Source organism: Ischnura elegans, chromosome 12, assembly GCF_921293095.1.
Source record: "Ischnura elegans chromosome 12, ioIscEleg1.1, whole genome shotgun sequence".
Lineage (NCBI taxonomy): Eukaryota > Metazoa > Arthropoda > Insecta > Odonata > Coenagrionidae > Ischnura > Ischnura elegans.
Genome location: NC_060257.1, coordinates 93,795,550 through 93,822,857, shown reverse-complemented (window position 1 = coordinate 93,822,857; position 27,308 = coordinate 93,795,550). Strand labels below are relative to the sequence as shown.

At 41.0% G+C, this 27,308-nt stretch overlaps 1 protein-coding gene across 1 annotated transcript in view; it reads left to right on the top strand.

Annotated features, from left to right (window-relative positions):
* LOC124168753 (inactive dipeptidyl peptidase 10) overlaps nt 1-27,308 on the top strand; it is a 456,211-nt gene that overhangs the window by 197,292 nt on the left and 231,611 nt on the right. Inside the window, exon 2 of the mRNA XM_046547022.1 lies at nt 3,076-3,108. The gene's annotated coding sequence lies outside the window, so the exon portion shown is untranslated. The remainder of the gene's footprint in view (nt 1-3,075; nt 3,109-27,308) is intronic.

Sequence of the window (27,308 nt, the reverse complement as noted above, 5' to 3'; positions counted from 1 at the left end):
CTGCTGTTTGCCACCGCACGCCACTATGACTTATCTTCGTGTCACACCGTGAGAGAGAGAGAGAGCTATCCTTCTCGTCCCTCTCTTTTATAAACTCGGCACTACCCACAATCACCTCGGGTGCACATCAACGCCCTCTTTTTTCCCCGGCCGTAAGGCGGGTTTTCAAACGTATTCCGGGAGAGAACCACTGCGTCGCCTCTCCCGGAAATCCACTCTCACACCATGTCACATCCATAAAACAAAATATACTACAATGGAAAAACAAAATAAACCCTTTACATATATTCAGGATAGAACTCCGTGAAAAAAATGCTAAAAATGCGAGTGTGCGCGCAGACGTAACCCCCCCAGTCGCGATGTTTTATATGATGCGTCGGGCCGGCTCCGGTCCGTACCGCTACAATATATATATATATATATATATATTTAATCCAGTTTATAGAGTGCGAAAGATCCACAGAGAAAAAAAATCATTCGCCTTGACCGGGATTCGAACCCGGATCCCCCCATTTCCGTTCCAGTGCTTTAGCCAGTTAAGCTATGGATATTTTCGGACACTACCGTAAAAGTAGTGCTGGACTGAGTTTAGGGATGAGTCAGTGATGTAGAGATGAAAAAAATTCGAGTTTCACTATACTACATAAAATTCAGTTACGAGAAGTCGCCGAATGGCATTGTAAAATATTTACGATGCTTTGCTGACACTAGAATCATCATTATCCATAGTCATCATTTCTAAATTAGTTTGAAGCGACTCTCCTCTCAATAAGCTAATCTTTGAACACATAATCGAATAATCCCTCAGCTTTGCGACCTATCTCTATCGCTCCTCGCATCTCATACGTGGCCATCCTTCTAAGGCAAATAATTGTCATTCCATCGTGCTCCAAGAAGAGCCCGCACTCTGGCGGAGCAATCGGTAAGCTGCGGCCGAGTGAAACTACGCTCGACAACGACTACTCGAGCGAACTCATACTTTTTTGAATATCGGGGAAGCGATTAGCAATTTTACATTGTATAAGTATCTTCACTTCGGACTTTTTGAATATTGTCTCTTAAAACGGTGCGATCTGTGGAGGTAACTCCTTGAGAAAACGCGCGGGTATTCCCTCCGGACCCGGAGATTTGTTATTTTTTATCGATTGTAGCTGTTTAGTTATCCCATCACGTTGAATAGTGATTTCTTTCATCTTCTCTTCAGGGAATGGAATGCCTAAATTACGTGATTCTGCATGTCTGTTGTATATACACATTTGAATTATGAGTTTAACGTGTACACGCAGTCGATATTTTCGGTGAGAAGTACAGTTACCATGTTTATCAAGTAACGTATCTACGGTTGAAGATTTTCACTGAAGTTCTTCCGCATGTGCCAAAAAATCTGGTTCCCTTCGAAAAATTCTCCGTGCATTTTTTTTTTTTTTTAATAAGGCAGGGCAGTACGCATTGATTCGTTGATTGTTTTTAGCGTTGCGTAGTTAAGCTTCATAGTTCAAAGTTCCTTCGATTTTTCACCAAAAGGAATGTACTTTTTGAGAAAGTATCACAGTTTTCTCTGTTTCCTTAAGTCCCTCCTCGTAGCCGTACATTCAACTTTCTTCACTATCACATTTTAGATTTTGTGGAATTTGTTTGCTGATTCCATGCCGTAAAAATCAATCGCTCGCTGACCATGTGACTCTGAAAATTGCCAACTCACTCATGTTAACCTGTTGAAGGTATATAAGGTTAAAACTCATTTCATCGAATTTTTACTTGTGAGTTCTTTGCGTCCAACTGTTTTTAAACGATTTTATGAACATGGTTTTTGTTACGAATGGCTATTGTTGCGAATAATATTTACCCAATTTTTTCACGGTGCATTTCAAACGTTAGCACTGCATAATCGTTGGTTTAAGATTCCCAGTATTTGTATTTTACTTATGTATTTAAAATAAATAAAATAAAAAAGGTTTCAAATACACGCCTTTTTCAAAATCCGTACGTAATGCACTGAAAGAAAAAAAACGTTTTTCATCACTCGGTCAATAAAGTGGGAGTGCTGAAAAGACTCGTTGGAAATGTGTGTGTTGGAGGAAGAGCCGAATGAGAGAGCCTAAAAGAAGAATGGCACGCAATATTTTAATGCTTTAAAGTGCTAATAAGCTCCCATAGTTTATTTTCCCAGTGGTGAAAAGCTGAATTTCTAATTTTAGTGTATTTTATATTGTTTTTGGAAAAAAGTGTTTTTTTATCTTTTATTTTTATTTTCTACATTATTGGTGAATCATGTGACCGATTAAACCAAGACTGATAAAGGAATTTCTTCCTAAAAATTTAAGACTAACACCATCTATTTAAAATATTTAAAACTATAATTCCGTAAGAAAATTTAGTGAATTCATTACAGCAAGAGAAAGAAGATTTCTCATTAATTGAATATTGTTTTGTCATTAGAAGTAACTTTCAAGCTGTTCCGACAATGGGTCAAAAATAAATTATTAGACTGCGTAGTTGAAAATTCATTACAGGAAATACTGGTATTCATGGAGGCACGGCTGTGCAATCGATTTTCAACAAGTACTATCCCCGGCAATTTATTCCTAATCTGAGTGGGGGTAAGAATTCATGTGATAAAAAATCTCATTTGTATTACGGATTGATAGGCATGTAAGGCATCGAAGTAACTACTTACGCATTTCCAATCAGACACTCGAAATTTCAAGTTTTCCAGCACCAGCCGCAATAGATATTTCAAATTATTAACCATTAAATCATGTACAAATGTTTCATATAAAAAACATGATCTATTAAAATAACCACTGCCGGTAATTTCATTCTTTTTAATAACTGCTTGAGGCGAGCGTGGAAAGATAAAATGTATAAATCACAAATGTGCATTGATACTTCTGGAAAAAAAAACAAACAAAATGTTACAGCGGCACATGACGAGGGTGAAAAGGGAGCAATGGAGTGAGTTGCAATAGTTCCGATCCCATTCTGACGCTTTGTAAATGTTGTAAGCATAGAAATGCATAGAATATTGAACTTACAGTACATATTAATGACCATATTATTTCTTATCTTTTCCAGGGGAGTTGACGGATTGTCCTTACCGGATTGGTTGTAAGTACAACCCTTAGGTACTTGACGATTGAAATAATTGTCTTGAAAAATGGGTCTCATATTAACCATGTACACAACGAAGGCAAGTTCCCAGAAAGCTTTCACGGAGAATACAGCATTACAATTATTATGTACCTGTGTACGTATCTGCCATGGTGTACAGTTGAGTGGCGGGAGTGAATGTTGATATCGTGGACTTCATTTGAATTTAAATAATTGATAATTGACATTTCCGATGCCTGACTTTTCTACCGCCGTTTATTCTTCCAAGGCCAGGCTCATTTGCATTGTAATTCGAACATCGCTTTTTGGTCGAGATGGAATGGAATGGCAAAATGGGAAAATGTCCGTTTGAAATCTATCGCGTGGTGCAATCAACGTCAGGCGATGGAATGGCACTGTCTCCTAGGTCTATTTCACTGTTCTCGGAGGAAAAAGTGAGCTCTTGAAGGAAATGGGAAAAGTAATGGGTAAACTCTTGTCACCATATTTCCCTGCTACACAAACAAACTCATCGAAAACCCGATGGGAAAATGAATCTGAAGGGTTCAATAGGAGAGAGCAAATTGATTACAAACACATTTTCCACACACTATGAGTTACGGTTTAGTGGATTAACTTGATTATTGGATATATTTCATTGTTCGCAATCTGAAAAGGTGGAGCTCTTCACAAGTGTAAGCGCTGAGCTAAATAGTAAGGGCCGGGTTGGGAGGAGGCACACTGAGATGACAAGTAGATGCCAGGTTTAAAACCTTTTAATTTGCGCACAGCACCAGTACATCCAACACCCAGCGCGAGTGACACCCAGTAACCTTTGCTCTCCACCCGCCGCGCCGGCCGCACCCGCACTGGACCTCTCGTAATACTCTCCCCGTTTACACAACGTTCGTAGCGACCTCAATCCGTACCCGCGTAACCTCAAAACGTCGCGTCGTGTAAACGCGCAGAGTTACCATGGTAGGCCTTCGTACCTAACCCTGCCGAACTTACCATGGCTAGCGCTAGAAATGAAGATCGATGCATATGCAATTCTTTCGCGCCGTTGCAATGTTGATACGATAATTGATATTTCATAAATAACTCTAATACATCAAAAATATATGCCAACATTTGAAGACATTATTGAGCAGGTAATGGCAGGACATAAGGGTAAAGTGTTTTCTGATGTTCTATTTAGCAAATGCTATCGGACATTCTATACTGAACCAGTTTTATGTATTTCTTTACTTATAGGTTTGCCCCTAACCATATATCATTATATTTTACTTCACAGATGACGGAAAATAACAAAAATAAACAAAACATTAACCAATTAAAATCGTTCTATACAAGATTTCACGATAAAATTCGTCACAGGCATTTAGATGAAGACATGGAAAAATCAACACTTGTGCCGAGTTAAAGAAATCTAAGCGTTTTCTAGTTAAAACGTCTGAGCAATATGTATTTCCTTTAATTCGTGAATATTCTTTATTTTTTTGACGTATTCTCTCCATTATGATTCCTAGATTCTTAAAGGCTTCACGGACTGTTATGGCTAGTTTTAGTTATTCCTCATCATTCTGGATAGCTGGGAGTTGAAGGCATAATTTTCTCTAAGGTAACTAAAAACAAGCAGGTGATTGTGTAGTTATGACAGGATCCATTAAAATTTACTAATAAAGGAGATAGGATCAATCTAAATAGGAATTGTTCATTTTGTAGAGGAATAGGGCATTGTTGGAGGATCGTCTGTCGTGCAAGGGTTTTCAAATTGACAAGGGATTGAAGATCTGAAGTGTTGTAATCAGACAGTGAGATTTGTAAATCGTAATTATTTAATTTGAGAAATTTATTTTGGACACGTTCAAGTCGGATCAAGTCGATATTATAATAAGGTGACCAGTTAGCAATATATTCTAATTAGGAACGTAGCAAAGCGATATATCTACTGTCCTTATCGAATGAATATTGTTCAATTTTGGACAAATTCTCATAATGAATCCTACATTCTTTAAAGTTTACCAATAGTTCTGTCTAGCTTTAGTTTTAGCGCATGAAAACATCGATTTTCTTTTGCTTCTTAATTTCTTGTTTCAATTTCCTCACGCAGTCACGTCGTCAGTTGTTATCTGACATAATTCCAAAACGAGGGCAGCACTGAGTTACGATGGTAACTTTTAGACGTGTTAATGCGCCGTGGTTCCGATCGGGGTCGGTACGTGCGTAATTTAAACGGGGTAAGACTCTCTCGGCGTCTTCCTATAGGCCGGAGACAACCGCGGGATCTTGCTTTACATGCATCTTCCCACGACGATCCCGTCCCGAGCCAATTATTATGTTGCAACGTGTTAAACGGCGTGGGGTGTTTCGGCCATACCCGAACACGGACACTGGCCCCACGCCAGAGAGAGGCTGCAAGGTATAAGGGGTGACAGACCCTCGTCTTAACGTGAATCGGTCTCCGTATATAGTGATACCGCGAGAGCGAAACCGAGCCGACGCGAGAACGGGAAGCGAGCACTCTTACTCGTGGTTAAACAAATATTTTGTCGACTTGTCTTTTCCAAACTCTTCACCCGGTGCCACCTCGACCGCTGTCAACACTCTCTATGCGTCTATTTATTTCTTTATTTATTTCTGTTGCACTGATTACAGCTCCTTGCCCAACACTCTTCAACACACGAGTTTTCCACACTTCATACTCACTGTGAGTCAGCAACCTAAACATGCTTCAGGGAATGCGTGCGTCCACGCTGCTTTGGCAGTGGTCAAGGTTACCGGTCATCTGACAAAAAGAGGCGATGACAAGGATCTCATACAGCTCCAATCTTGACGCACGAGACTCTTCTCTCTTCCCCAAACTGAAGTTTGCCCGCACAGGAATCGAACTCGGGACCCATGATTCTATATAAGAGGCTTGCATGCATGCTGTGAAGGACATTTCCGTCGTTCACTTACAGGGTTGAAAAACATGAAAACTCTCTCGCAGAAGGTTGTGGATGCTGAAGAGGCATATTTCGGAGAATACTGATGTTTTGTCGCGCCATCTCTAATTGACATCTTTGAATAAATTTATTTTCATTGATCAAATACACAGCCTGTACAGTAGATATGATTGTCCCATTCAATTTGTGGATAATAAATAACGCAGCTTGGGTGTCATTAGTTCGCGACGTCTCTCTGAAAACGTGGAAACTCAGTGTAAGGACGAAATGGTCTCGAAGCCCAAGCGCCGCATTCCCGAACAGAGTCACGCCCCAGGGGACACCTCGAGGAGCGGGGGTGGCAGGGAAGTACAAATTGCGAGCGAGAAAATGAGGTGACCAGGGTTTTTCCTTTTCATTTTCCTGATGTTGCATTCCATTCCTTCGGGCGACATTCTCGAATGGAGAGAGAATTTCTCCGTGGAATTTCTTCGCAAATGAGAAACTTTTGCAGGAGCACATTTATTCGGGGAAGAAGAAATTTTCCCGTATATTAAGAGCAGCCATTTTCGTCGCCATGGCATTCCCAATCCATTCACGCCGTTTCTTCCACTGTCGTCTCATTGTTAGAGGCAAAAATAAAAGGATCCCTTTGCAAGAGGCTAGAGAAGGTGTTGGTGAAGAGCATGATCTGGAGTTCAGCGCTTTACGTTGCAGAGAGAGGACGAGGAAATGCAAGAAGTGTTCCAAACATGGGTGTGGATGAGGGTGGAGAGAAAATGGAGGGGGGAGGAACGACGAAGTGCTGGACATGGTGGGTGAGGAGAAACAGCTTCCAGATGAGATGAGGAGAAAGAAGTGACGGAGTGAAAGGTATGATTTATTGTGAATGGAAAAAGGAAGTCCAAGTTGAAAGGCCGAGTTAATCCGCAAATTGCTCTATACAAATTTTCCTTCACCAGTTGTCTGTATAAATGATACACTGTGGCACAGTGTAAAGTAACCTGACTGGCTTATTCGCTCATTCATCACAGCAAAGCCGAAACCGCTTGAAAAACAAAAAGCCATGCATATAATCCGCTTTTTGATCGGTCGCCTACTTTTCCATCGATTCACGACTAAAGACCGATGGCCAACAAACCTTTCGCAGATGAGTGGATGACGTCATTCATGCACTCTTCTACTCCTTGCGCATTGTCCTCGCATGGTTCACACACTTGCGAGCGATTTTTCCCCTCAATCAAATGTTCTCCACGAACGAGAACGGGAAGCAGGTCTTCAACTCTTTGAATGACGTCACTTACTCTTGAAAAGTGGGCGCTGTCCAATCTGGCCGTTTATAACTCAATAGAATGAGTGGAGGATGCCATGCGTCCGCAAAGAAATGATAGGAGGAAGAGTTGTCTGGTTTCCCCCCGGGTTGATTTCTTCTGATGTTACGAGGATGTCTGTCATTGTCTTCAGGGAGAAGACTTCACAAAGAACGTCGCACAGCGGTCCAGAATGCTAAGAAGTACCGTACGGAAACCTATGGAGACCGAAATAGAGAATTCTTAGGTTTCTGAGGTAGCTGATAACGACTTTTTCGCGTAATTTAAATATAATCACAATCCTCACAAATACGAGAAAATCTGAAATTTTATTTGAGGAATTCTGAAAAATTGACTCGTGGAATATCAACGAAGCAGGGATGAATTTTGTACTAAATCGTGTTGCGCAAACAACTTAAACTTAATGAATGTCAAGCACAATATTTATGATCTGCGGAACAGGGGATATCAGCTATATACGATATTGCTAAGTTCCTTTTTCCCTGATATTCGTAATGCGTATACTCAAGGTACAGAAGAAACATGAGCAGGGCTGGAGGTGAACTTCACATCATTTTACATATTTTTTCGCATCTGCAAACCTTTGCACAGTATCAAACATACACTTGAAATCTTAAAATTTGAAAAATAACCTGAATCAGGCATTTTAGCAAATGAAGGCGAGGGTGCAACCGTTTGGGGCTTTCCAAACTGATTTCAATTATTTATCGCTACTATGCGTTCTCATTTTGCGTAAAAAGTTAATTGTTATCGAAAATAACCCATGTTTCAATTAAGGTTTAAAAAGTGCTAATTTATTTCTTAAGTTGGCAAGAATTCAGAAGCAGAGAAGGTGTAGCTTCGACATCATCACGCACTACTTCTGGACTCCCCTCCCTCTATCCCTCCCTTTCAGCCGGGAGCTCTCATTTGGCTGCGCAATAGGAATGCACCGCCGTCTCGAGTGCACTCCATCTCATACTGGCCTGTGCCGACGGTTATGTGCCCAGGCATTACTAAAAAGCTGTAGCCGGGATATCTGTAGCAGGGATTTTCCTCATACCCCTTACCCGTCAGTTTGTTCGCCGATAAAGTTCATTTCCGGGCCTATGCCGTATTTTTTAGTGCCTACGTGGGCCACTCGGGTGGGGTCGGGAGAATTGAGCGCTTGGATGAGGTTGGTGCGGCGCAGTCCTCAATTGAATTCTCCCACCCGATGCGATGCTCTCTAAACACCTATTGACACTCCGTCTGCCCTCTATTCTTCATCACTTGCTTCGTCCGTGGCCTATCTCTACCATTATTCCCTGCCACCTGTTCGTCATCGATATATTTTTTCACTATTGCATATAGTCCCATGATGTGGCCCATTCAATCGCCCCAACTTCTACCCGAAATCTTTAAAAGGCTTCTCTGCTACATTTCTTTGAACCTGCGCATTACTAATCACACCATCTATCCATTTGATATTCGTATTTCTTCCAAAGCACCACATTTCGAAATCATCGAACCATTATTTCCCCGCTACTGTCGTCCTCACTACCAAATGGTACTTCTAATACTTCCTGCCTCCTCACTTCCACGCCAATATTTTCAGCTGCGGGGGAGACTCTCCTCTTTTTTAATTAATGCCCTCTTCGCTTGGTCTAGTCTCCTCACTATTTCATTCTTGTTTCGTCCGTCACTCTGCTATCCAAGCAGCAGAATTCCCCCACACCCTCACGCTTATCGCTTCCCACTTTCACTTTGGCCTCTTTTCTTCTACTGCAGACCATAATTTTGTATTCCATTCTTTGATTTGCAGCTTCTATCTAATCATTATGTTTTAATAGCTGCTAAAATTTTCTTCAGGAATGTCTCTTCTGTAACTGCAATGCCACCTGCAAATCTCAGCATGGTTATTATTTGGCGATTTCTATTTTATTTCATAGATAAAAATCTCTTGGAACATGTTGAAGAAACTGGGGAGAGATCACAACCTAGTCTCAGGCCTCTCCTTTTTCTTGTTCCTTCGCTGCTGGGTCCAGATTCAGTCACAGCTGCTTGGTTTTCACACGTGCATGTGCGAAAAGGGGAGAAATCAGTTATTGTAGACATGACCACCACACGTGCATCCAACTAGAGGTCGTGTCTCTCTATTCGTGGAGGACAGAGCAGTGACTCTTTTGTTCTGAAATTTGCACGATTGGTTCCCATGGGTTGTCACAAGGATATGGAATGAAAAATTCGTAGAGATGTTACGATCAGCGTATCGTACAGATGAAACCACTCCATTCTCCGTCTCACCATAACAATAGTTATCGCTCCACTCTGGTCGCCTAGCAATGAGAGCGCCTCTCCCTCCAATGCCGACGGGTGAAGTGCGCTGCGCGGGCATCTGGTGGATGGCCGGAGGGAATTAATTCGCCTGGTTGCAATGAATTCATGCAAGCACATCAATCATCTCCATCTCTCTTCTAACTCCATTTTTTGTATCTTCATTAAAAAACGACGTCTGCCCTACTTAGCATACCCCAATGTCATCTTTTCTTACTCTTCCGCGAAGTGGAGTTTTCTCCCCGCGGAGGTCTTCGATAATAATTCGCCCCACTTGTGCGCCGCCTCCGCCTCGGCGCATTATAACCGATGGGGAATCTTGGTTGGTTGGGGAGCACGGCCATTGAGAATGATGCACACTGACATCGCCCACTCGAAAATATGTTCACCGCATTCCAAGGGATCCATCCATAGATCAAATATTTAATAAATTAAAATTAATTTCAGCGAATCAACTACTATCATTGTTTAGGAAGCCCATCGAAGAATGGACGTGGACTAGACGCCATCTACGGTTCTTCAGCAGAACTATTACTGCACTCTGCCTCACATAAGGCAATGCCATTGAGCCGAGCTCTTTCTATTTATGTCGCATCGATTTATTTTTCACTGAGTTTCTTTCTCAATTCCATTCTATAATATCCGCGTTATTCTTCATTCCGAAGAGTATTCTTCCACGAGTGGTCACGGTTAGAATTAACAAAGCCCGGTTGAAAAGCGAAGCGCGAAGAATTGAATAAGATGGTGCGCGTCCCAAAGTATCGCGCTTATTTTCTCTTTGATTCAAAATCTGACCGAATACCTTCACGCTGTTTTTTTGTTCTTTTACAAACGCCACCATCGATGTACGCACAGGAAATGGAATCTCACGTAAATTGCTCAGTGATGACGGATGATTTTATTCTAATGTTTTCTATTCCTAAGAAAACAGCGTAGAAAGCAAGTGTTCCGGCATTCGAAGCGAACTGCCGTAAAAAAGGATGGAAATGAAATGGATGGACAGTGTGGAGAATGAGGAAGCACTGATGAGAAGAGGCGAGTGAGGAGAGAAGTTTTATGAAGAAGGAGGAGCAACACAGACGAAGCATTTGTAATGGCAATGCAATGGTATTCGCATAACCTAGATCACGCAATTCGAAGGTTTGTGTTATTATGAGAGGAAAAAGATTGATATACTTCCTTATAAAACGGTACTTGGAATTCAATACAGCATGGTGGCTATGAATATGCCCCTGCGAATACATGCAAACAAGATCGGCGTTGAGTGAAGCGCACCCTACGAGGTACGGAGACTAAGAGACGAGACTAAGAGACTAGACTAAGATACGAGACTAAGGCACTTGCACGGTTGTGGCGCTGTGACGAACTCCCAAGCTACATTCGGAAAGCATTTTTTTATGCATTGTAATACTGGTATTCTTTCGTCAACACAATGTGAATGGATGCTGCAGAACTTCTTTTTTCAGACAGGAGAGGTCGGATGTCTGATATCAATTGTGAAATGAGTATTTCATTTAAGTTAAATGAATCTCCAAGTTATGGGTATATAATTATTCTTGCACTTAAATTTTGTATTTATTTTATCATAATCGCGGAAAAAATAATTTAAAAAGGTTTCTTTATTTTTTTTAATAATTGAAAAAATTAATTTTAATGCACACGTTAGCTTTTTGAATTTTACTCTAATCAGTAACATTTTCCAAAAAGTGCCTGTTAACTTTGACTCGTTAGTTTGTGCGGGGATTGATTTTAAATTTAATCAGCTAATTTTTGTGAGTGACTTCCCGAACTATTTCCTGCATTCACCATTCTTTAGCCACGAAGTCATTTTCCGCCGCTCATTCCAAGTCAACTCGTTGTTGGCATGGCGTCTCCTCCCATCGACCTATATACGCCGTCCACCCGCTTGGCTCCAACATAAACAACATCCAAGCACTATACTCCGAAGCCAACGCTGAAGGATTCATTTAACGGTTTGCACGTCGATATCTGCGATGGGCAGTGGAGATATTGGCAAACGAGAGGATTTCGGAGTAGGCCGGAGGGATTTTTCAGCCAAGCAAGGGCTCAAATAACCAAAAAGTGACCAAAATCAATGCGTTCTACTGTTCACTTATTGATGATCATCTACGATCATCAACACTAAGATTGGTTTGACACAGCCGTTCACTCAATTCGGCTAATCTTTTGACACCTAAATAATTCTTCTGATTTACGTCATTCATCACTTGCTCTATCCGTGGCCTACATTTGTCCTCCTTCCCTAGTACCACAGATAGTTCGAACATTCCGTCGCGTCTAATGATGTGACCGACTCAATCCCCCCATCTCCTACCCAAGGTGTCCAAAGGACTTTTCTTTTGCACTTCTTGGGAATTACGCGTCACCCAATCACACGATCTATGCATTTGATCCTCGTCTTTACTCTATAACACCACATCTCCGACCTAGATTGTTTTCGTCCATTTCTTATTCCCATCATGAATTGCGTTCCAAAGGCAATTCAACATATTGCTTCCCAGCTTCAACGCCTATAATTTCGACTGTAAAGCGACTCCTCTCTTTGGTTCCTCTTCGCTCGGGCGATCGTACGGAGTATTTACATCCTGCTTCGTCCATCGTTAGTATCTCTCGTACCCAAGTTGCGCAACTAAAAAACTACCTCCAGTTTATGATGAATTAATTATTGTCAGAGATTAAAAAAAAACAGGAAATGACACTTATATCCAGAGCGTTCAACGCGTATCATTTCAAAAACTATCTGATGAGGATTCTAAGTTTTATCCTCCGAATTTATCCACAGAACTTGTACCGCTTCCTGTAAGGACTTTCCGCTCTAAGGACCTTTGACTCAAAAGCTCAGAGACTAAGTCTCGGAACTATGTCTCCGAACTCTGCCATCCGAACTCTTCCGTCTGAACCTGTCATACCAGGAGGTCAAGACTTCAATAGCAGTAGTGCGGACGAATACCTGGGTCTGGAAATGCAAGGGAAAGTTGGTGCTGAGGCCTAATCTTCAGTTTGGAGTGACAAGTAGTCCGCTTTTCACTTATCAAAACTCTCTCTCCCTCCAAGACCTCATCCTACCATGTATTTCCCCTCCTTGACTTCCAATGGCATGGCCGAATTTCAATCACCCCACCCGGCAGTGGTCACCACCCAGAAGATTGAGGAGAAGGAGCTCCCCTGCACTCTGACCCCCCCCCAAATCCCTGCCTGGACTATGAGCACCGTTCTGGAGTTTCCTGTTAACAGGGTCCGTGCCAGGAAAATTGTATTATTGGAGCTGACCGGCGTCATGGGCCTGATGTTTCCCTACCCCTGAAATAAACTCCCCTTCGTTGCCGATGGATTTCCTCTCCTTGGTGCAGGGTGCGTTTGGTCCTGCCCTATCTCTCTCTCTCTCTCTCTCTCCGTTGAATAGACTCTCGTTGCACTTACATCGCTTGAACTCTGATAGAGATCCTCAACTTAGTTTTTGGTGATGGCACACTCCCTATTAGTACTTAGTTTTTCGAATTGGTTAAGGTTCGTTTTGAGAATATTAGTTCATTTATGGTTATTATTAAAATACTTCTATATATTGAATATAAATCTAGTTAAATGAACACGACACATAAATTTCATACAATTGTTTCTCTCGCTGGCTATTATTCATGTCTTTGTGGAGTTATTCCCTCAACTAATGAGTGACAGATCAAAGGAGTTCCCTGTCTCGGATTACGCCATGAACTGTCAAGATTTGGCAACGAAATTACTGGTGATTCATCGTCCGCGATTGAATCGTTCTCGGTAACCAGATCACCAAGTGAATCAAATGACTCATGAGCATAAGCAATTTGGCGAAAAATCGGCTGGACTCCCGATTTCATCAAATTGATCATTACAACTGCTAGTTACGGTCTCAAGTTAAACACCTGGGTTTGCTGATTGATTACATTTTGAAGTAGTTGAACTTTGTCTTCAAATTAAATGGAGCTATTTGCTCGTAACGATGCCATAATGGAATATATACTTGCAAAATTATTCAATTTGTTTGAGTTTTTTAACCCATTGAACTACATTATGTAAAGGTTTCGTTTGTTGGAGGGTTATTAAAAAAAAGGCACTCAAAAGATGTAACAGATCTCAATGATGATATTTGCCTACAGCAGAGCCGTAAGGAAAGAATCGCTTTGACGATAATAGTTTATAACTATATAACTAAACTTCATACGACCCCATAAGTAAGGTTGCCTTTTAAATTTAATTCGTTAAAATTTTACATTTCATGACTCAGCACTAACTTCAGTTAGTTTATTTGTTAGATTAGGGTGAATGTCAATCTATTCGAATAAGGGAGCGGAGCTTTTCCAACAGACAAGGGGGAAAATAAAACGGTGTCCCATGCATTCCGTAGAGCAGGGTAGTTGTGATTGGAATGCCATGAATAGGCCCAGGCGAATACATCCACTCGAAAGAGGGGTTGAGAGGGCAACAAGTATCGGAGACGACTAAATACACGAGACCTTTAAATAGACAATGCGCACGGCACGACTGCGTCCTCGGCGACATCGTACTATTATGAATGTATTACATAGTGTGGAACGTGAGGCCAAGGGATCGCAGAAACCCTATGGCTGTTGACGAGGGGAATGGGCATATTCAAAGTACACACCCTGATGCGTACAATGCCTGCGTCGTTGAGTGGAGCGACCGTGAACATACACACGGACACGCACTCCCAGACGAAGAGGCTCGACTCCACGCGAAGATATTGAATCCTAGAGGACTCATGGAACGTAGTCTGATGCAGCAGTCAGAAATATTCGAAGAGATGAGGGATCAAAATTTTTTTGAACGCTATCAGTGATCGGTTAATTTTCAGAAAAGAAACTTTTGACCTAAAGTAGTAACTTTTTGCCGAGATAAACTTCGAACAGTTAATTTTTTTGAAAAAATTCCCATTCCATTTGGATAGCGGTGAGTAAATGCAGAAAAGGTGACTCCCAAGGTGGAAAGTGGTTCCCGTGCCATCATCCCCAATTCCGATGAGCAAACTTGCAGATCATAATAAATAGTTCCCTCGGTTGCATATTTAAATTTTAAATTAAATGATTCAAAACCTACTTCATTTAACATTATTTGTTAAATTTCGGTGAATGTCAAATCGTTGGACTTGGGACCCAAGCTTTTCCGACAGACAAAGGAGTAATTGAAACGGTATCTATGACTGTAAATACGAGTTTCGTTCATTTTGTTGGCTGCTATGGACACAGATGGGCGCCCAAGTGTTGGAACGCGCCCTCGCCGTCAGACGAAAATCAAATAATATAATATATTAGACGACATTGTGTTATATAGTTCATACGTATGTCAGGGTTGCTGGAGTTCTTATTTCGAACGGGAGGGACCGGATGCCCAATTTTGAAATGAGAGCGTCAATAAAGAGTTTTGACTTGCTGAGCTGAATTTCAATCAACAATTCGTGAATTTGAAGTTAACATTTATTTTATCGTGTCGTAAAAACGATTTAATGAATATGTGTTCATGTTGTGACTTGCTCATTTTTGAGTTATAAGAAAATGTCTGACAATGAGTGAGAATGTCTATTTTTCCCCGCAACTCTTCCTCCTAGCGGATAATATCAATTGGTCGGAGAGAACTTTTCTTCTGTTGCAAAGAAGAATAGTTGAGTACGTGACGTAAGAGCGGTTCCCCCATCCCCTTTTTCTATCAGATTTCAATCCTAAGAATGGTCCATTCAGCTCACATCAGAATGATGGGGAGAAAAGGCGGCATCTGCGACGTCCACCCTTCCCTTCAAGCAAAGAGGTTTAGGGCGTACAACGGCTTCACCCGGCGCACCAATCGACGCCGTTTTCTGCGCGGTTCATAATAACAGAGATAAGACTTTTAAAGTTTTATTTCAAAGTGTTAAATAAATCACCCAAGATCGCTACCCGGGAACTTTCAAATTTTTCTCTTTGATAGGTTGCATCAAACGAGAAATGGTAAACAATTAGTTGGTATAATACAAATTCCCTCCCAGAAACATTTACGTTGAATGAATGCAATGATGCGGCAACACGGCCACGGGATTTCTCTCTACTACCGAATGAAAATGACATCTTCAACTGAGAACTCTTGGATCTTCAAATGAATCGTACAAAGTGCCATTCATTGATCGTGGCAACGGCGATGGCGCTATAAAAAGGAATCGTTCTCGAGGAACGATACGTTCGAGTGAGCCGTTACTCGCGCGCCGTCAACTTATGATCTTCCTAAGAATGTCCGTTTAAATCATAATGATTAAACCCATGACGTCATCCTAATTCGAGGACAAATTATGAAGTAGAGAATGACCGCCCAGAAGTGGCCTTGCCATAAGATGCGCTCACGATTCACGTTCACACACTTGCGGTCGAAAGCGGAAATCGGATTGAGTGTGACAGTCACAATGCGTAGCAGTTCACAGCATTTCCGCTTCACGATGACGAGACGGCGCCGGAAGTGGAAGAGAATAGCGCAATTATTCCGAAACAGCTACTCGAGAGAACAAGCCACAGCAGAATACTTATTCCAGTGAAAAAAAAATACAAATGCATAATTACGGGGTGACTGACGCCATTGTGATGCATGATGCTTTACTTAATCCACAGTTGAAACAATATAGAGCTAAGCCTGAAGGCAGTACCGCTATTATCATCTTAGGATGAATGTGTGTATGATTCCAAAATCGTGCTGGCGGTAGAAATAGGAACTAGACTATGGATGGAGATAGCGCTGCAAATTTTAATATTGCTTCTCACTCTACTTGCGATTGCTTATCAATCCGCTGGCGCATCTGCATCCACAAAAGACGCGATGTGTCTCAATGGGGAAGGCCTCACTCAATGCTAAGCCCGATTCGTCAAAAAATAGCAAATGAAATAAATTACGATCAACGAAATAATCAGCTTCACAGCTTTAGGAAGTACATGGGAAAAGCATGCGTGGGCTGAATGCCATCTATCAATCCTCTGCAGAAATAAGACAACAACAGCCGCATAAAGGACATTGAAATGGAGTTAAGCAGCTTATTGGCCTCATCGATTTCTTTTCCGGAGTCCACTTCTCAATCTCTTCACTTCTCAATGTCTACGTTAATCTTCATTGCGATGTGTTTCCTCGTAAAACCCACGGTTGGAACTAGCAAAACACGCACGTAAAGCGCATGCAAAGAAAGGAACAACACACTGCGCGTTTCAAATTACTTCGTGAATAATTCCGTTGAATCAAATTCACCAGGTGGAGATACACACGCTAATTTTTTCTAGGAATGCCTCGCTTAAAGTATTGGTTTTGGATTAATCTCACGCTAAGTGTTCCGAACGGACGACGCACTGCTTATTTGTCCCGTAAATCAAACGCGTTCCTTCAGTTATCGCTCGAATATCGGCACTTCCCCTCCCCTCCCCCCCCCCCGAGTCCACCCGCCTCCATTCTGTCGTATTGCGGAAGGCCGTGTATCACTTCCGTGCACTGCCATGCGTCACGCGCAGCACGAAAGCCTTCTCCACAAAAATTACGACACGGCCAAAGTGACTTAAAGAAATTGATTCGACAAAAAGTTTCGACTCGAAATGAACACGCAACCTATGGATTCTATTGCATATCGTAGATGACTGTTTCTCACGATCAATTTTCATTCTATATCTATACTTGAAAATGCAAGGCTCTACTAAGTATATGAAATTGAGACTGGTTCTTATGAAAGATTTCAAAATTTTAAGTGTTTTTATTTTTCCATATGACCCATCTCTGAAAATGGTTATAAACTTTCCAATGATCAGCAATCATCGGCTTTCCTGACGCAAATGAACAAGCAGAGAGAGAAATAATTCTTCTGGGAAGATATTGGCTGAACCGCCAAGACCCACATTGCCCCATCAGCTCCCCTGAGCCTTTATCTATACATCCTATCCTTCCTTCATCGAGAGACAGTGTACACATGCATTTTCTTCCTCAATGGCGGGAACCTTGCCTAAGGCATCACTTGGCCTAGACACATTGGGATACATCGGGGGGAAACAGCTGCATACCCCCCGAAAACCCACCTAATTAAAGTAACTTCGGTAGCTCGGTGTTCTGAGCATCTGCCTGGAGAGTGGAAGGTCCGTGGTTTGGTTCCTAGTAGAGGTGAAATATTTTCAGCGTGTTATTGTTCCATCTCCTAGCAACCGCTATGCTAATGCCAGGTGTGTGCGTTACTGAAATTAGCATTCACAGAGGTCGCTTTAGGCGAAAATGCGCAAATAAATACATGTTAAAGATGAAAGAAAGAGATGAGGGCACATGACGCTGACACTGTGTCGGCTTGGAGAAGGGAAGAGGTACGAGCCATCTCACGCAAATAAATAATAAAAGCTAAAAGGGTAGGAAACAGTCACAAGTTTTCTAGATATTTCTGCGGGATGATCCACTGTTTACAATGAGAGAGAATATACCTCGTTACATTATTTACTTCCGCAGGACCCCTCAAGACGCCACTGCGGGCGCCGAAGGAGCTTTTATCAATATTAAGGCGACCGCACCCTTTACCCTGATTAGGGGAGCCCTAACTGACCCCCTCAGTGAGCAGAGAGGAGACGAGGAGGTGCTGAGGACAAACATTGGGCCATGTCATGCAATACTCTCCAGACGAAACTTAAATGATGAAACTTAATAAATTGTGATTACAAGTGAATATGTGGTTGGTAGGACTTAAGGTAGGATCATTCGCAAATTAGTTTAAAATAAAAGACTCCTGTTATTTTCCGCTTCCGATCTGTCTAGGTGATAGTTTCCACTCAATCGCAGGGAAAATTCAACGGCCAAAACCCTTTCACAGATCAGTTGATGACGTAATGAGTTCACATCCTGCGGTTCAACTCATCTCATCGCGTATTGGCCGCACCTGGCTCCTTTGTTGTTGTTGTTGTTTAAGCCATTTTGAGAAATCATTCAAAATTTCAAATTTTGCTCCCATAAAGAGTACATTAGCAAGATGTCTCATGACATTACCAGCTCATCAAAAGTGAGCTGTGACAACTTTCTAGTGGATAGCGATTTCCGCTTAGAACGAACAACAGAATTACTCATAGTTGCAAGATGAATTATTAAAACAGAACAGCATCCTTATTTTAAGAATTTTCATCCAGCATTTCAATACAAATAGGTGAGGAGGGTAAGTGCTGTTTCAGCAGCATTCTACTGATAAAAGTAGGCTTGCACGGAGTATTTACGGAGCTCATCGGCAGCCTCCCTTTTCCTCATGAACTCCCCTCGTCAATTCTTTATAACACCTCCCTCTCATACTATCTATCTCTGAATCCTATTCTCTTCCTTCCTCTGCATGGATTACTCAACATTCTTCCATTATCTAACAATGTATTTAACATCCCCTCCCTGCTAAGTATTCCCTTCATCCATACCTTCTATCTCCTCCGTATCTCATCTAGAGGCTGCCTCTCCTCACCCACTATGTCCAGCACTTCGTCGTACCTCCTCCTCTCCGTTCACTTTTCTCCTCCACAATAACATCTCGAATATCCTTCTCTCCCTTCCCAAATGATTCGGCACCGTGAAGCGCTACACTCCAGATCAGACAATTCCACAACCATTTCTTTAATCTCTTCATTATTGCTCCTTTCATTATTGCTCCTTTCATTATTGCTCCTTTCATTATTGCTCCTTTCCCTCCATGAACTCCTCCTTTCCCAACAGAATTCTCGTCTCTTATGTCCTCACTGCTGTATCCGTTTTACTCTACGTTCCGCTCAAATCACTGATGTGCTCCACTAACCCAAATTTTGCTCACCTGCCTTTGCAGTCTCTGAGGCGGGCGATGCAGTGCAATGACATCCTGAGTAATTAGCGAGAGAGAGAGAGAGAGATGGCAATTTTCCACAAATCTATTAAACAAAGGGCGACGCGTTTCGACCCTAAGGTCATTCTCAAGTACATATTGTATTTGCCACCTTTCTTTTCATTAATCACTTACCTTTAGATACCTTAAGCCCCACATTAATTTCATGCATTATAAAACCGCAAAGCTACGGAATTCAAATGATTAATCCTTATTCTATATTCCTCGCAACTCGTCTAATACATAACGCAAGGAGAATAATGTGAAGAAAATATTCTCAAGGTTTGCCTTCGTCGATATTATGTTTTTAATGGCATAAGTTTGAGGGAGCTGGCAATATCACGGGCCAATTACTGATGACCGAGTTGAAGATGACATTTTTGTCAGGAAAAGTCCAACTCTGAGCTAAAAACCTTACGCGTGTGCGCCTACGCCAAACTTATCAGGCGCTAAACCGCTTTTCCGGGATAAAAACACAAGCCTTCAGTGCACATTCACGCTTAGGAATTTATTAATTAAATTGTTGGTGATAGTAGCATTATGCTATCGGTGCGACAGCAATCTCTTTAAATGCTTTTCATGAGTTTCTCCCTTGATAGTCCTAATTTCAGGTGGGCCTCTAAATTCCCCGACAGGCTTCCGACTACTTTTCATTTTCGATTTCATTGACTTTTCCCTGATATCCAGCTCAAATATTTTAAATATCCCTGATTTTACATTCATAACAAAGCAGTTATTTTTAGGGATTTAAGGAAAAATGCATCGACGTACATTAAGAAATAAATTTATTTATTCAAAATTAGTCACGCGCTCCAATCGGAATCCAAGTACAATACAAAATGCAATGTCTGACCAGCCTTTGTTTGAAAATATCGCACATTATTTAAAATCACACAAATAACACTTTGCAGTACAGAAGATATTATCTTTCTTACAGACCTCGGCCTATACTACGCAATCATTGTTATCCATTACAGACTCCCATATTAACCAAGGGTGGCAAACGAAACCGTTTCGTTTCGACCCGAAGAACTCCCGCGAACGGAGAATCGATATTAATCGAAACTCTGCTGCTGCTCATAGTTAATGTTCGATCCCAGAAGCAGAGTGGAGGGGGTAAAGAAGGAATAGCATCGACCCATTTCATGAGAGAATTAAGAAAGGTTGAAACAACTTGACTTAAAATTTGACTCATCTTCGTCGTATTGCGACTGATTATTACGTAGCGCTTCCATTGTGACGTCATCGTGGTGTATTTACCATTTTTTTAACAACAGGAGCATATGTAAGGCTTAATACCCAAGGAGTGTTGTTTATTATCACTAGGAAAAAGGGCGTTTATTGAGCTTATGATAGGGCCGTTATGTAAAAGTTTAAGGAAAAGATTAGCGAAGAGTCTGATCTGAAGTGTATCTCTTTACGGCCGTCTTCTTCATCTCGTCACGGCTAAAATATTTAATTGGTGTATTTCATTATATTTTTTATGAAGAGAGCGACGTCTTCGAATTACAAATAGCTTTTTAAAAAGTAAATTTTACCCATTCCTTGATTTATTAAATGGACTAAAGGTAGATCTTGATTTCCAAGGTGTGAAAATTTTATGAACATCGAAATTACAAATGGCGTATGGGAAAAATATTTCCAAACTCTATATTTAAGGAAACGTTGATATTTTTCTTCTTACTTAACATAAACCAAAAATACGAAAATCATCGCGCGGCAATGCACACTGTCAAAATGGCTTTTTTTCGTCTTCGTGGTTTATTTTAAGAGAGAGGAAAAATATCAACGTATCCTTGCATGAAAAGTATGGAAATTGAAATTTAACTTTCGGCCATTTAAAAAATCAAACGTTGGGTAAAACTGAATTTTAAAAATCTATTTGTAATTCGAAGATGTCGTCCTCTCTATAAAAAAATATTTAAGTGCATCGATCAAATATTCTGCCGTTTCGACGACCTTTTCGCCATTCTCATAGTTTTCGCATTGTGTTCCTCTTCACTCTTTCCATCGTAGAAGTTAAAAGTTTAAGTTTAAACAATGTTTAATGTTCCATTGTGGTGTTCGAATAAACAATGGGTAAAATTATATTTGACACGACCGTCTGGAGATTCGGCGGAATTTTATACAAATGCTCTTAAGTTCAGCGTTATGCGTTTTTTGCGCCGATCATAGTCGAAATTCGAATTTCTGGGCGGGGACTACTCCAGAGGGTACATCGGTCAATTGTGATAGAATGTTACTATGAATAGGAACATGGAATGTTAGCTCGCTTCTTGCCCGCAGTCGGCTAGAAACCTTGAAGGTAGAGGCGCGAAGAATGCGTACACGTCGGCGTATTGGGCATCAGCGAAACGAAGTGTCAAGAAGAGTGAGAGAACTGAGACTTTGGAGTGGAAACTATCTAATGATAGACACAGGGTCTGTCGATGCTCGAGTGTGGATAATTCTCAAACAGAACTCCTGAATGTGTGTGAAAAACTACCTGCAGTTAATTGAAAGGATAGTAAGTGATGGTGAAGATATGAACCAACCCCTCCGCTAATGAAGCGGTGCAAGTCTACACAGGCTACTGTTTCCCACCACATTATTAAAAAATCCCATATGGAGAAAATACACGTGGAAAATGCCGGGAGACCTTAGAAAAGTCCAAATCGGCCACATCCTAGTGAAACAAAGATTCGGGGACTAGGTGGAGGAATGCAAAACGTACCCAGGGGCAGATGTAGACGTAACCATAGCTTAGTTATAATTAAATGCCATTTAGAATTTAATAAAACATGAAGAAAGCTGTGAAAAACATATGGCAGTTTGAACGGTTGAGATTGGCTCAACATCAGTTGGCTTCTGAAAAAGCTGTAGAAAAAAAGGAGGGATGTGACCAAGAAATCAGTGGATCAGGAGTTGGAAAGGCTTTAAAAGTGGTCCACAGGCGGCAGCTGAACACGTTTCGGTAGAAGAAAAGTTGTTTTGAAAAAAACAAGGATCACACGGGAAGTATTTGATATCATTGAAGAAAAATGAAAGTACATGACTGCGAAAGAAGAGGAAGAGCAGAATTAATGGAAGAGAATAAGGAACGAGATAAAGATCGTAAAGCGAGGAAGACCAATGAAGAGCGGATGAAAAACATCTTTGAAGACGTACGAAAGGGATGTCGATAAAGATGGCATGGGAGCCCCAATTTTACGATCAGAGTTTTATGGGGTGGAAAGAGACCTGAGGGTGAATGAAGCATCTAGATGACGATATTCCAGTACATCTAATTCAAAATAGAGGAGAGAATACGTGTAAGCATCTGCATGAAATCATGAGTGAAATATATTGAACAGGTGAGGTACCAAATAACTTCGAAAGAAACATTATAATCCCGAATCCCAAGAGGAAAAGAGCGGAGAAATGTGAAGATTTTAGGACCGTAAGCCTGACTACACATCCATCGAAGAACTGACAAGGATCATCCATAGAAGAGCAGAACGAAGGGCAGAAGAGTGTTTGGGTGAGGACAAATTCGAATGCAGAAAAAGAAAAGACACAAGGCAAGCAATCTTGGCGGTTAGGCTACTTATAGAGAAAAGAATGGAAAAGAAAAAAAACAACATTCGTTGAATTAATGGAAATCATTTGATTACGTGGATTGGAAGAAAATGCTGGGAATCCTAAAAAATTGGAGTTCTTTTTAATTACCAGAGAATCATCCAGAGTTTATACAAAAACCAAGTAGCGGTGATAAGATCAGGATCCGAGTGTTAAGAAACAAGAATTTAGAAAGGAGAGTGGCAAAGCTGTGCGTGTACATCGAGAGCGCCTTCAGTTAAATCAAAGACCTCGATTGGAATATCCATGGGGAAAAAGTTAGCATGCCGATGACATAGCAGAGAAAGAGAAGGATTTGAAAGATTCTGGTTAAGAAGCGTAGGGTCATGCGTAAAGCGTATCAGCTGAAAATGAGCACAAAGAAAGTCAAGACTAAAAGCATGCAGCAGAAGGGAAGTCGAGAATAGCAATAAAATTGGGAAACAAAAACTAGTGGATGTGGATGAATTCGGAAGCAGGATAACTAGTTATGGGAGAAACAATAAAGAAACTATGAGCAGAATAGTCCAAGCGAAATTAGCATTCCACAAAAGGAAATATCTACTAACAGTGGGAAATTTAAACTTAGACGTAAGGAAACAATTCATTAGAACTTACATTATCTAGAGACATGATAGCCTGGTGAAGACGCGTCGCTATTAGACGGCGAGAACGGAAGAGGAAGACCAAGATCAAAATACAAATTAAGAGACGGAATGGGTGCGAGTGAAAAGATGAGCTGATTGGAGCATTGGGTGGAGAGAGATGCGTGAATCTGAGAATTGTTGATCAGTGATGATTTACATTGCCATATTTATCTTTATGATTACTAATCCTTTGTAAAATTCATGTTAAAATAGTTCTTGGAGAGTAGGTCAATGTAAAATTGTGAGTAAATTTTCGATAATTTAATTTCCAAGGGCATATTGTTTCCCTAATTATCACCATCAACTTTCAATTGCAGTAGAAAGAATGCAGGTACTAGTTATTTCATGTTCTTTCAATGAAGAGCTCAACAGGTGCATGGAAATTGAAAGAATACGCAGTGTCTACCGTGCAGCGATTTAAAAATTCCATGATTGATTTTCTGGTGCTATCCACAGCAACTGCTTTCTTCGCGTTGAGACGCTATCCAATCCTAAACATTGGAATTTTTCGGATAGACACTGCTCATGGGGTGAAATCACTGACTATAAATATTGTTTTTGAGTCGTTCAAATGCAGTTAACATCTTGACACGTTAAAAAATTATCCACAGATTCAAGTTACCCGGATTAAAAGAGGTCGATAAACTTCAGCTCGAACGTTAACACGCGAAAAAACAAACAGCATGCGCATTTCCCTGATCTCTCCGAATAATCCGATGCCGTTCACGTTTTCATAACTCCTCCAAAATTACGTTTGCCTCAACTGTGCACAATATAACAATGAACTTCCCAGCAGGACAAACCCAAGACAAGACATGCAGAGACCCGATATCCAGGGCACAAACAGTTTTGCTAACCAGTTGCCAAAAAAGTGATCTAAATAAGTGATTGAGTGAGTAAAATCAAGAAAGCAACTAGTCTAAGGTAACATTTTTCACCTCAAGTTATTTCAAGAGGACATATGAGTAAAGGGATTTGGATTTCTCGGAAAACTTGAACCAAAATTCAATTAAAATTATTTCATTTACGACTTTGCTTTGGGTGCGTCGCGGGAATTCAATGACGCATTTAGCTAGTTTTCGCAAAATGCGTCACAAAACATATTTCCCGTGGCCATTTGCCAAAATCCCCGAGTATTTCTAAATGATCAATATTCCCTGCGTATTCCGGGTTAGTGGACGATACGGTATAGCGCTTAAGCAAGGGTCACTCGTAATGTTTAAACATAATAACGACACATGTTCCATTATATCTCCAGCTAATGCAAATCCACATCTTTGTTTTCTACCAAAATCAGAAGTGATGTCTTCTCCCGAATTACTGTGATTTCATTACTTTAAAGAAGTGCAAATGGTCCACTATTTCCATTAAAATGCATGCATGAGCTGCGGAGTGTCCATCTGGGATATTTATTGTAAATATATGTGTTGTAGACCTACATGAATGATTACACACAACTTAGAATGTTAAAATTTGGTAAATTTAACTATTCCAAGTTAATATTTTCAATGAAGGTGGAAAATGAAGGCTGATTATTTAAATAATTACTACAAACTATTATTTATAAACTGAAGTATATTCAGGAAGATATTCAGTCTGTCAGCATCAAATCACATATACATTGCTCACATCTAAGCGTAAATCCAAATTCTTTTTCACTTCGCAACAATCAGAAAATAGATATAAGTAACCAATCCCAAATAAAGAACTTTTCGACATTCTAGTCTTTTTCTTGTGAAATCTATACACATTTGGAAATCAACTGTTTTCCGCATGTGCCAGAACGATCACATTTCTTTTTTTTTAACGACCGCAGCAGTGTAGCCTTAGCCTTGTGGAAATTGATTTTAGAAAATTAATAGTAGTTTAAATTTTTAATCCGTTAATGTGTCTGAATCATTTGCCTTTCGTTGAGAAAGATCCCGAAGAGAGCACAGGGGCCTGCGCAGAATTGAACGGAACGGCCCTTACTCATTCACTCTCGACGCGGGAAAGGCTTCGAATGGTAAAATCAGGGGTTATCAGTTACTTGGGCAAGTTTAGTTTATAGCTGTGATTGATGGAGGGCAGCGTTGTCGAGGGGTCAAAGGGCACAGTGATCTCGCCAACCCACTCACCCGGCGCCCACAACAGCAGATGGCGCCAAAATAACTGCCAAGCGCACGCGATGGCCACAACGCACGCACGCGCCCAGCTGAGAAGAAGGCATCGCGTCCATCTAGATTGGACGGAGAGGAGAGGCAGAGCACACACCCACCACGCAACGAAACGTATTCTCGCGGTAAAAAAGTCCATCTCGCCTTCATTGCTTCAATTGAATTCTTGGAAAATCTACATCTACATAATACTCCGCAAGCCGCCTAAAAGGCGTGTGGCAGGGGGTGTTAGGACACCAGCCGTTTACAGCTAAAAAAAATAAAGGGCTCTAACGAGGTTGGGACTAGCGTTTATTAAATTCCTTTATGGTTCGGGGGAAAAACGAATTTCCATACCTATCCGTTCGGCAAAACATCTCTCTTAATTTATCGCTTCTATCAGACCTGGAAATATAGTTTGGCTCTAATATTATATTCTCCGTGTCTTTTTTATTATTTATTACGTGACGTAATGGACTTTCTGTACAAGTTGTATAGTTTTCTCTGTTTCCTAAGTTCCCTTCTGACATCGTTGTTGTACCAGCGAGGTTCCTTAATATCACAATCCGGTTTTTGCGGAACATGTTCGTTGATTCCTTGGCGCAGAATTTCTAAGAAGTGTTTCCATGTTACATCTGTGTTTTGGTCCTTTGATGTAACTACGAATTTCTGTAGGGGTCATTAAGCATCTCGCCAAATTTAGTAAAGTTGCATTTATCGAATAAGTAAATATTGCGTTTTGGTTTTACGGCTGACACTACATCAATTTTAAACGTTGCAGAGATTACTCTGTGATCGCATATACCGTCAATAATATCGACTTACTTTATCAACTTACTTCTAAATGGATGGCTTACTGCTAAAAGGTCTAATATCTTATTTCCTCTCGTAGGCTTGTCAACTACTTGGGCGAGAGAGTGATTTGCAAGTATCTTGAGTAATACCTCGCTGATTTCTCTATTCCTTGAATTCGGCTTTACAGTGTAAGTATCCCAGTTTATGGATGGAAGATTAAAATACTTATGGGTGCGGAATAGTCGAGCCTATGAGCGTGTTCGCGACGATGGTGAGCGTATCTTAATTGCCAGGGATGAACACCTTAGAAATCTATATTAACATCCCAAATGACCTGTTTGAGTGAAATTACAGTCAGCCTCGTCAATTGCCAGTCAGTGATGTGTCATATTGAAGAATTTCGGGACCCCATCAATCGTAATTGAGCAGGTATTATTTATTTGACTGAAACGTAGTTGAAGCCAAGTGTTTCTGACGAAATGGTGGGACTGACTGAACAACTATCACCTCATCCGTCACGACAGAATTGGCAAAGTTGGTGGTGGAGACGGTGCCTACATACATCACAACCAGTCCACAAAGGTCCTAGATAAATCGCCTCCAATCTACGAGAAACGGTCTCAAGTCCTGGTCATCGAAATAGC